Source organism: Engraulis encrasicolus, chromosome 20 (genome assembly GCF_034702125.1).
Source record: "Engraulis encrasicolus isolate BLACKSEA-1 chromosome 20, IST_EnEncr_1.0, whole genome shotgun sequence".
Classification (NCBI taxonomy): domain Eukaryota; kingdom Metazoa; phylum Chordata; class Actinopteri; order Clupeiformes; family Engraulidae; genus Engraulis; species Engraulis encrasicolus.
In genome coordinates this window covers 40,273,631-40,283,630 of record NC_085876.1, presented here as the reverse complement: position 1 = coordinate 40,283,630, position 10,000 = coordinate 40,273,631, and the positions used below count along the sequence as shown (strand labels likewise).

The following is a 10,000-nucleotide window of genomic DNA, read 5'->3' as shown; positions in this document are numbered from 1 at the left end:
CTTCCTAAGGGGGTCGTGTCATCGTGGCATTGCCTCTTAAAGGGATAGTTTGGTCAATTTCAACATGCAGTTGTATTGCTCACGCTACCCTTGACTTGTCAGTACCTGGTGATGCCACATTTTTCGGCTCAGCCCTTTCTGAGATATGAGCAATTCTAATGGGGGCAGCGTTTGTTTACATTTTTAAAAAATGAAACATAGGCCAACTCCAAATATTTTCCCAAAAGGTACTGCTGTTTGCTAGTTGTCTGCTGATGTTTTATAACCTTTTGGATGTTTTTGGGAATAAATAAAAATGTTTTTTTGAAATGTAAACAAAGAGCTGCCCCCATTACAATGACCAGGATCTCGGAAACGGCTGAAGAAGAAGAAAAAAAAATCTCAGGCACTGACAAGTCCAGGGTAGTGTGAGCATTACAACTGCATGTTGAAATTGACCAAACTGTCCCTTTAACTGTGTCCCTTTTGTCCTCGTCATTGTCCAGACTAGTCTAAACCCTAATCAGTGTTCTGGTCTTAGTGCACGTTCTTCATTTGTAATTTGTCATTACTGTCCTCCATGGCAACTACGGTGACTGCGTATATTACTGGAATATTAATGAAGTACATACATATGGCTTATTCATGATCTTATTGAGATGTCGTTTCACATCTCGCTCATTCAAATTCTTGTTCTTTTTTATTGTCATCACTATCGTTACCATCATCATGCTCCTCCATCTGCTCCTCCTCCTCCTTCTGCTTCTTCGTCATCTTTTTTTCTTCTTCTTCTTCTCCTTTGTCATTTTCTTCTTCTTCTTCTTCTTCTTCTTCTACTTCGTCTTCTTCTTCTTCATCTTCTACTTCGTCTTCTTCTTCTTCTTCTTCTTCTTCTTCTTCTTCTTCTTCTTCTTCTTCTTCTACTTCGTCTTCTTCTTCTTCCTCTTCTTCATCTTCTTCGTCTTCTTGCTTTGCTTCTTCGTCTTCGTCTTCCTCCTCCTCCACACATCCATATCCTTTCATCCGGTTTGATTTTTGTGAACACTCTCTTGAGCTTCAATCACTGACAGGACTCCGGGGCATCTTAACCTTCACGGAGCTATTACCTGTCTGTCTGTCTGTCGGTCTTGCCTGCTCCAGCTGTTGCTAGTGCTGCTGCTGCTGCTGCTGCTACGGCTGCTCCTGCTCCTGCTGCTGCAAGTGCTGCTGGGAAATCAATAGGCAGCCACTTGAATAAGCAGAGGATGAATTCATTCCTCTAAAAGCATATCAGAGGGGATGTGAGGCAGGAGCGAGAGCGAGGGCCTCGGGAGAAAAGAGTAAAAAAAAAAGTGTGTGCGTGTTTTTGTGTGCGCGTGCGTGCACGTGCGTGCGCGTGCAAGCGTGCGTGCGTGCGTGCGTGCGTGCGTGCGTGCGTGCGTGCGTGCCTGCGTGCCTGCGTGCCTGCGTGCTCCTTCCCACCGCACACAAGACGTGAGATGAGATTTAAACCTGTGATTGATTGCTTCAATTAGCAATCTGCTTAACGGTTGTGTGATTGCTCTCTTGTTCGGGTTAAAAACACACCGCTTGGCAGATCGCATTGGAAGGAGTCTCTTTTTTTAATCAGCAGGGCCATCATGCCTGGGAACTGAAAATGTATGGTAAATTGAGGTGTGTGTAAGTGGGTAAGCTGCATTCATGCAAGTGTGTGTGCATGTGTGTGTGTGTGTGTCTTCAAACGCTTTTAAAGATAATTTGGGCTCTGCAACAACCAGCCCCAACAGCCAAGTCTGTGCTGATGAAAACATTACACATAAATAGGCGTTTTAGGGGAACGCGTAATCACTTCGCTGCTCTGAAATCCAATCGAAGCCTGCCATTTCCACAACAGGGTGACCACAGCGACATTATGACTCATCCAGTGAGGAAAAGGTTGCCGTGTGCAGGTGCCCATCACCTTCTCTGAAGGGGTCAGGCACATCTTGACATCACAATATCAAGTAGGTTTTTATTGTCAATTTCTTTACATGCACTGGTCATACAAAGAATTTGAAATTACATTTATTGCTTTCCCATACAGACATAGACTAATCCATAGACTAATTGTCTAAGACAATATCGGTCTTCATGTGCGGGCTTTAAACTACTCCATCACAATGCCGGTTGCCATGACAGACACAGTCTTCTACAGTGACATCACAATATCGGTCGCCATGACAGACACGATGGGTAAAAAAAAACAAAGCCTAAAGTGAGTCGGAGTCATTTAAGGGTCAGGGGAAGGGGCCACATGCATCCACTGTCAAGACCTTGAGGATGAAGGAGGGGAGCCAGGGGCACGAGTGGGGTGTGCGGGTCGATATGCTAAGACTTGATGGCCATTCACATGGTGACGTTAGGGGTGGCTGTGACACTTCCTGTGGCTTGACCACAGTGAACATCGATTGCCTTTTGTCAGGGGTTGCAAGTCCCGAAAGAGGAAGAGAGAGAGAAAGAGAGGGAGAGAGAGAGAGAGAGAGAGGGGGAGAGAGAGAGGGAGAGGGAGAGAGATAGAGAGAGGGAGAGAGTGAGGGAGAGAGAGAGAGAGAAAGAGAGAGAAGAAGAAAAAAAGCTAAGTCTGCACAATCGATTTTGTGTCACCCAAGTGACCCAGACGACACGAATGTTTCCGACAACAAATTTAAATTCAAGAAAAATCCAAAGACGTAGATGTGTGGTGAAACATATGGGTAGTGACAAGATTTTAAAATCGAATTACCCGGTGAGTAATTGGGAATTCTGCAATGAGGAAAAGGAGGATCTCTAATCTAAATGCATCTAATGGATATCGGCCCACGCCAAGTTAATTACGGAAATATAATATGGCTGTTTACAAATCATCGCATTTGAGACGATGAATGTTTAAAATATGCCGTGGGCATGGGCATGGGCCCTGACAAAACATTTTTGGCAGCTCTCACGCATTCATCTTTAATGCGATATGCCTGGCCAGCCTTGTTAAACAGGCTCCGCGTTGACAGAATAAGGTGGCTTGTCAGCGCCTTGCGTTGCCTTGCCAACAGAGGCACCACTCCAATTGCTTCTTCTTGTAAGGAACTACCTCAATGCTTTTCTTTCATATCTTCCATGATAAATAATTTGGTAAATAACAAAGGATTTTTCTCTCTGCTTTCCTCTCTCTCTCTCTACTTCCCTCTCTCTCTCTCTCTCTCTCTCTCTCTCTCTCTCTCTCTCTCTCTCTCTCTCTCTCTCTCTCTCTCTCCTTCATTCCTTCTCTCTGTCTGCCATAATAGAATTCCAAATCGATTTCTTTACTTACGCAAGGAAGGTAAGGATTAAAGTGCATTTATTGATTCGCAGCTTGATGAATTTGTGCATACTTTTATCTAAAGTGACTGGGTACATACAGCACAGTTCAGATCTAAAATTAGGGGAAAGTACATTGAACAGACATGGCATAGCTACGATCGGGTCCTAACGTGCTGTAATTTATTCAAACAAAAACATTCACACGGGTTATTATTTCACTATATTATTTTGCCAACTTGCATAGAAAATATGTCTGTGTAAACCTCACTAGGATTGCAAGGGGAAAACTCAGCCTTGTGATTGCACAGCACTTCACCGCATACAGTAAGCACCATGACATTCAACCTCTGCGTATCAACCATCACACGGGCGAGGAGGGGGAAGCCATGACAACAGCACCCAGTGCTCAGGGAAACTCAGTCATGAGGGTGGGGTGGAGGGGTGGCACTGGTCAGACATCCCCCACCCAATTGGGAATCGAACCTGCAACCCTGCAAGTCCAACTTCTTAACCACTAATGGGCAGTAGCCGTGGCCTAGTAGTTAAGGAGATGGGCTTTAGATCAGAGGCTGAGGTGCCCTTGAGCAAGGCACCTAACCCCACACTGCTTCCGGGACAGTGACCAATACCCTGCATTTGAAAAAATAATGTTGACACGCTTTGAATGAGAGCGTCAGATAAGTGTAATGTAATGTATTGCAATGTAATGTTATGTTATGTAATAATACACCGTAATGTAATGTAACCCATGACTGCTCTTTGCGAACCTATGACTGCAATGTTACAGCTATTGGACTTTGGAGAAGAGCACTGGCAGCACTATGTCTACTAGTCTCAGAGTAGCCAGGCCGTGCCCTCCTAGTGACGCAACAGCTTCAGCGTTGCTACCAGTCAGGGAAAGAGTCAATGGAAGTACTTTCTGAGTTCCCGCAAATACGGGAAGTCCTCCCACTTTGTTGGGAAGCAAACAATCATTAGCAAACCAAGGGAGGCTTTGGGAAATGCCGTTTGGGAAATGTTAATTGTTATGCTCTTGGTCAGACCAAGTCTCGAAGAGATTTGAAAGTCGATGATAATCAGGCTAGTCTCAGAGCACACTCGTTTGTCTGGACATTACGTCACATTATGACACACTATGGGACCCTGCTGTTAAATTAAGGCTGGAGCATGCAAGGACAACAACACAACATTTAGCCCTCCTCCATCGACGTCTTCCCACAGTGGTGCTTGACCTGAGAATGGAGCTGTCTCACTCTCCGACCTCACTGTGAGTCACCACCAGAGGAGCCAAGAGCAACACTTTACTTCACAGCTCCTATTATAGTCTTAAATGTGGCATCAATATTTACACTGTTCAACACCACTGTTCATTCCCCCAATGTGTTTGCATATTTAATTGTTAACCTTTTGCAACGCCTCCTATTGAAAATATAGTTTAAAATAGATTTACTAGATAAAAAATAGTTCTAATGTGCATACAATATATCTTTATATTTTATACGGTCCTTGTTGGTATTCTTAGGACAGAGCTCCCCTTTCTTTAAGGGTGTTAACAAAGTCAAGGGGTGGCGTAGTCTACTGTTGTTCATACCAAACATAAAGCATAATACAAACAATAAAGCCCAGTATGAATGCATAATGTTACAAGCATATAGTTACAGCACAGGCTGTTTTAGTTCAACTGTACTTGATGTAACTGGGGACCATAACATAAGGCGTTACAGAGTCAAACGTACTCAGAATCACCTGCTCGCCTCGTCTTGGCTCGTCACAGATGGAGGAGAAGTGGATTAAATAGCGGCAGGCTAGAAGCCCTAAACACGCTTGCCAAATGGCTGCCATCGCTAATACCGATGACGCCTGATGTTCACACTTCTGACAGCAACATGGTATATTGCTGTTGATGCAAAACAGCACTTAGCTAAAATGGCACATAAATCGTTGGCCTTTGGCAAGAGCAGCGAGTTGTTGTTGTTGGGTTTTTTTTAAGTCTGGGGGGACAGAGGGGAGGTGGGAAGACGTGTAGGCGAGTGTGTGGGTGGGCTACTTTACCAGAGGCGAAAGACCAACGAGTACACCGTAGCTCAATGTTGAAGTTTAGAAACTTTACTTAAAGCAGGAAAGACAAGAGGGCGGGGGGCGGGAGATATCATTAGCACTCACCGATTGTATCCCAGGGAGACGGATGGCTGAGTCGTCCAATCAGAAACCCTCTCGTCCTCTATAGGTGTCAAAGTCCAGGAGGCGATGAGTAGAGGGAATCATCTGGCAGGAAGTGAATTGTAGGGGGGGTGAACCCCCTCAGGTTGCTACTTGGCAATTCTCTGTAAACAAAAAAAAAGAGAAATATTCTTTAAGTTATTCAGTTCCTTTCTATCTTTCATAGGCCAATTTTAGTCTCCTATGTATACACACATACAACTTCTTCAAACACCCAGGAGACTACGCGCTGACTTCACCAGACTGCAGCTGTAGGCATATACAGTGTGGGAGGATGTCTTATTTGAAAGAACGTTTGACTGAGTGCTCTCGAGCGAGTAAATATTTGTGTGTGTGTGTGTGTGTGTGTGTGTGTGTGTGTGTGTGTGTGTGTGTGTGTGTGTGTGTGTGTGTGTGTGTGTGTGTGTGTGTGTGTGTGTGTGTGTGTGTGTGTGTGTGTGTGTGTGTGTGTGTGTCTTCACGAGTGTGTGAAGGTTGTGTGTTTGTGTTTGCAGCTGCACATCTCCACTCTTACAAGCTTTGCCACCGCACCAAACACTCCGGGCCATGACGATGAGAATGTTGATGTTGAACTTGCGAGCACGGAGGCAGATGCGGAATTGTTTAAAATCACCGCAACAGTTGAAAGTTCAATGGCCCGACAGCACTCTGGATGTCTGGAGAGGGCTAGAGATGGAATATTGACAGTGTACGGTACACAGTCTTGTGTGGACTTTTTGACTTTCTGTAGGTTTCAAAAGTTGTCAGGCCATGACCTGAAAATAACAGTGTCAGAAGGTCATGGCCTGTACTATTATAAGAGTCTGAAATGTGAACGTTCACAGTCACACATACGCACACACACACACACACACACACACACACACACACACACACACACACACACACACACACACACACACACACACACACACACACACACACACCAATATGTCTCCAATAGAATTAAAACATACAGTATGTGCATGGGCGTAGTTATTTTAAAGCGTCCCCACCCCATTGTAATATAATGTGAAAATATTAACCCTGGGCAATTTGTCCCCACCACTTTCCAAACCACACCTACATACACCGTTGCATACATACATAAGGTAGCATGCATAATGGCAGCATAGAAAAATAGCACAATAACCAATAAACCATCTTCCTTTCCAGGGGTGCATTTCTCAAAAGCGTAGTTGTTAGCAGTTAGCAACTTGGGTAGTTGCCAATGGGAAATTGCATTGCAACCAACAAAGTAGCTAACAGAGTTAGCAACTACACTTCTGAGAAATGCACCCCAGGTCTCCAGCTTTGGGCGAGTGCCCTCTTTTTTTACCAAATGTAGGGCTTGCGACTGGAAACTGTCTCTTTAATCCTCATTACACGATGATACAATTGTTGTGCCCAGACGTCTGGTACACCAAGATCTCCATGTGGGTGAAAACCAAAAGGTGAGAATTTCGAAACGTCCTTATCCTCAATTTAGTCCCCTGGAGGCACCAGTTCAAGCTAAGAACTTGTTTTCGTAGGCACGCACGCGCACACACGCGCATGCACACGCACACACACGCACACACACGCACACATGCACACAAGAACACAGACAGACAGACACACACACACACACACACACACACAGGCACAGGCACAGACACAGACACAGACACAGACACAGACACAGACACAGACACACACACACACACACACACACACACACACACACACACACACACACACACACACACACACACACACACACACGTCCTGTCTGCCTATGAAGTTCTCCATTCATCTAGGTCACGTAAGCTGGTTGAAACTCTTTTGACACACACAAAGTCCTCAAGTTGATAGTTTAATGCAAGCATGATCACGATAAGTCTGCTCTTAAGCATTCCGCTCAAGGCCTCTAGGGTACGTAGTACTTGTCGAGTTGCCAGTTGCCAAATCTGCTCCGCGACCGTAAACGGCACTACGATCGAGCACAAGTGTTGCCCTACGGGGCGAATTAAAGTTTCACATTTCACGAGCATACTCTTCTTAAATGGACTCCTTAATATGGGGTGCGCGATTAAACAATAGCTGAAATGGAATCAATTATTGAAGGCCTTCCCCCCCAGCAATAAAAAGGCGCAGCAGGGAGCTCGGTGTGAAATGCTATCCCACGCCATGTACACGCTTCACAGCCCGGGGCTGTGGTGGGGGGGGTGATGGTCTCTGGGCCCATAAGGGCTCTTCCCACTGTGGGGCTGTCTTTCCCTTCTCTTCCTCCTCCTCCTCCTATCCTCCTCCTCCTTATCTCTCTCTCTCTCTCTCTCTCTCTCTCTCTCTCTCCATCTCTCTCTCTCTCATCTCTCTCTCCAAGACTCTCATCTCTCTCTCTTTCACCCACACATTTATTGTCCGCCAGCGTTCACCATCCTGTCCAAAGTGAAGGCTCAAAGACCATAACACTTACTTTAAAAAAAGTGCAGTTCAGCTCAATAATATAACAATATGCGCCGAGATCAGAACTGAGAACACAAGAAACGCCTTCCGTTTTTTCGCTGACACCCAGAGAAAATGGCAACAACAAAACACAGCACAACAGCCTCTCTGCCTGATGAAACTGTGACCTTGACGCGAAATTGCTTAATGCCATCCGCTTTTTTATCCGTCATTATTCCACCACAAGGCCGCCGATGGTTGAGCCGACACATCCTGTAGCGCTCTCTCTCTCTCTCTCTCTCTCTCTCTCTCTCTCTCTCTCTCTCTCTCTCTCTCTCTCTCTCTCTCTCTCCATCTATCTCTCTTACTCTCAATCCATCTCTCTCTCTCTCTCTCTCTCGCTGACTTGTTTTGTGTGCAAAACAATGTTATCAGAAATCACCTCATCCCATTTAGCAGGCTGTTGTCTGCCACCCTGCTCTCCCTTAAGCAGCGCTTTCCCGCTTTTGTCAGTATAATCGCCTTTAGCGAGATGAGGCGAGATGAACACACTGGTTATGCCACAGCAGCTTTTTCACAATTATTGTTTTCTTTTTTAATTTTGTTATTATTGTAATTAGTTTTTTGTGTGCTTTACAATCCTTCATTGACTCCATTTCCGCCACAGACTAACCACGGGTCATCTGAAAGTCATCTGAAAGGCCCCCAATACCCAATACATAGGGCAATGTAATGAGGACCCAATTCTGGGCCCCCTGTCTCCCTGTGTTCCCCGACCACTGACCCCTTTCTCCCCACCTCTGTCGACCTCCCTGCACACCATACACCCCACCACACTGTTCTGATTATGTCATGGGTATCATTCAGTCATCCGGCGAACGGTGCCGGTTTCCTCCTGTCAGACAGCCCCCATTCGTCTTGCCTCAGCCCTTCGTTGAACAACATCTTCTCGATTACTTGAAAAGCCACTCCAGAGAGCGTGGCACGATGGCTATTGACCAGCCGCGTGATTAACGGACTTGTGGGAACAATCGGCGCTTGCTCGTCCAGCCCGGACTGAAGGGCCAGTGAGTTATGGACAGAGCTTAATGAATAGAGCGGCCCGTTTCGCCATCCGTCTGACTAGAGGGGGGGGGGGGGGTGTCGATGCGGGAGGTGTTTGGTTAGTGGTTCGTCAAAGTGGACACAGAACGGGTCGGACAGCTAGTTGTTAGTTAAGACGATGACAGCGATCGATTGACAGGTGTTCTTCTCGATACGATACGTCCATAGGAGTTGTGTAAATCCCTCTCTGCGTGGTGGTTTATGACTTAATCTCCTTCTGTAATATTACCGTTTCTTTGTGAAACACACTGAAATGTTTCATGTATGAAACACACTTAAACCGTTTAGACACAACATTATAAATTTGCTATTACCAGAATGGCAATGATAAAGTTGTAGTGCATTACTAAAGGCCCTGTGCTATGGCATAGTATTGTAGTACTATGGTAGTACATTTTTCAATGACTATTACAGCGTGCCACTGGAGGTACGGCGTGCATTAAGGGGCTACCAGTATAAACCATAATGATATAAAATTGTATATTGCTTTGCATTTGGTGCTCTGCTCCTCTTCTTTCATGCTGTCTTTGAAGTTATGCTTTCAATGTTATTCCACATATGTGTGGAGCCAATCATAGACTAAACAGCTTTTTTCCCTGTGAACGGTATGCTTTTCTAGGACTGAGTTTACGTAAGTGGGTACGTGAAAAACAGACCCTTTTATGTTTCCAAGTAGGACTACACATAAACTGCCAATTGTGGTGTTGTCGTCAGCAAACCTTTTTACAGAGTTGTGAAACGGACAAAAGAGGTGTACATCTAACATGTTGGAATACACCTCCAAACGAACTTGGTTCCACTTAAAGCAATTTCCACCCTGAGTTACGTACATCCGGTATCTTTGTTTGGTGTGTAGGGTCCTGCAATTCAAGTTCCTCTAGTTTTTCAGCATTTTTATGCCTATGCGTTAACGTATTTCACCACTGCATCACACAGTCGGCTGCTCGTTGCCTTCATGGATTCTGCCAGAAAGACGGGTGAACATTTGCAAACTGAAGGA

At 45.3% G+C, this 10,000-nt stretch overlaps 1 protein-coding gene across 1 annotated transcript in view; it reads right to left on the bottom strand.

Annotated features, from left to right (window-relative positions):
• Positions 1–10,000, bottom strand: part of LOC134436636 (semaphorin-6C-like) — a 219,422-nt gene that overhangs the window by 118,511 nt on the left and 90,911 nt on the right. Inside the window, exon 4 of the mRNA XM_063185950.1 lies at positions 5,434–5,594. The gene's annotated coding sequence lies outside the window, so the exon portion shown is untranslated. The remainder of the gene's footprint in view (positions 1–5,433; positions 5,595–10,000) is intronic.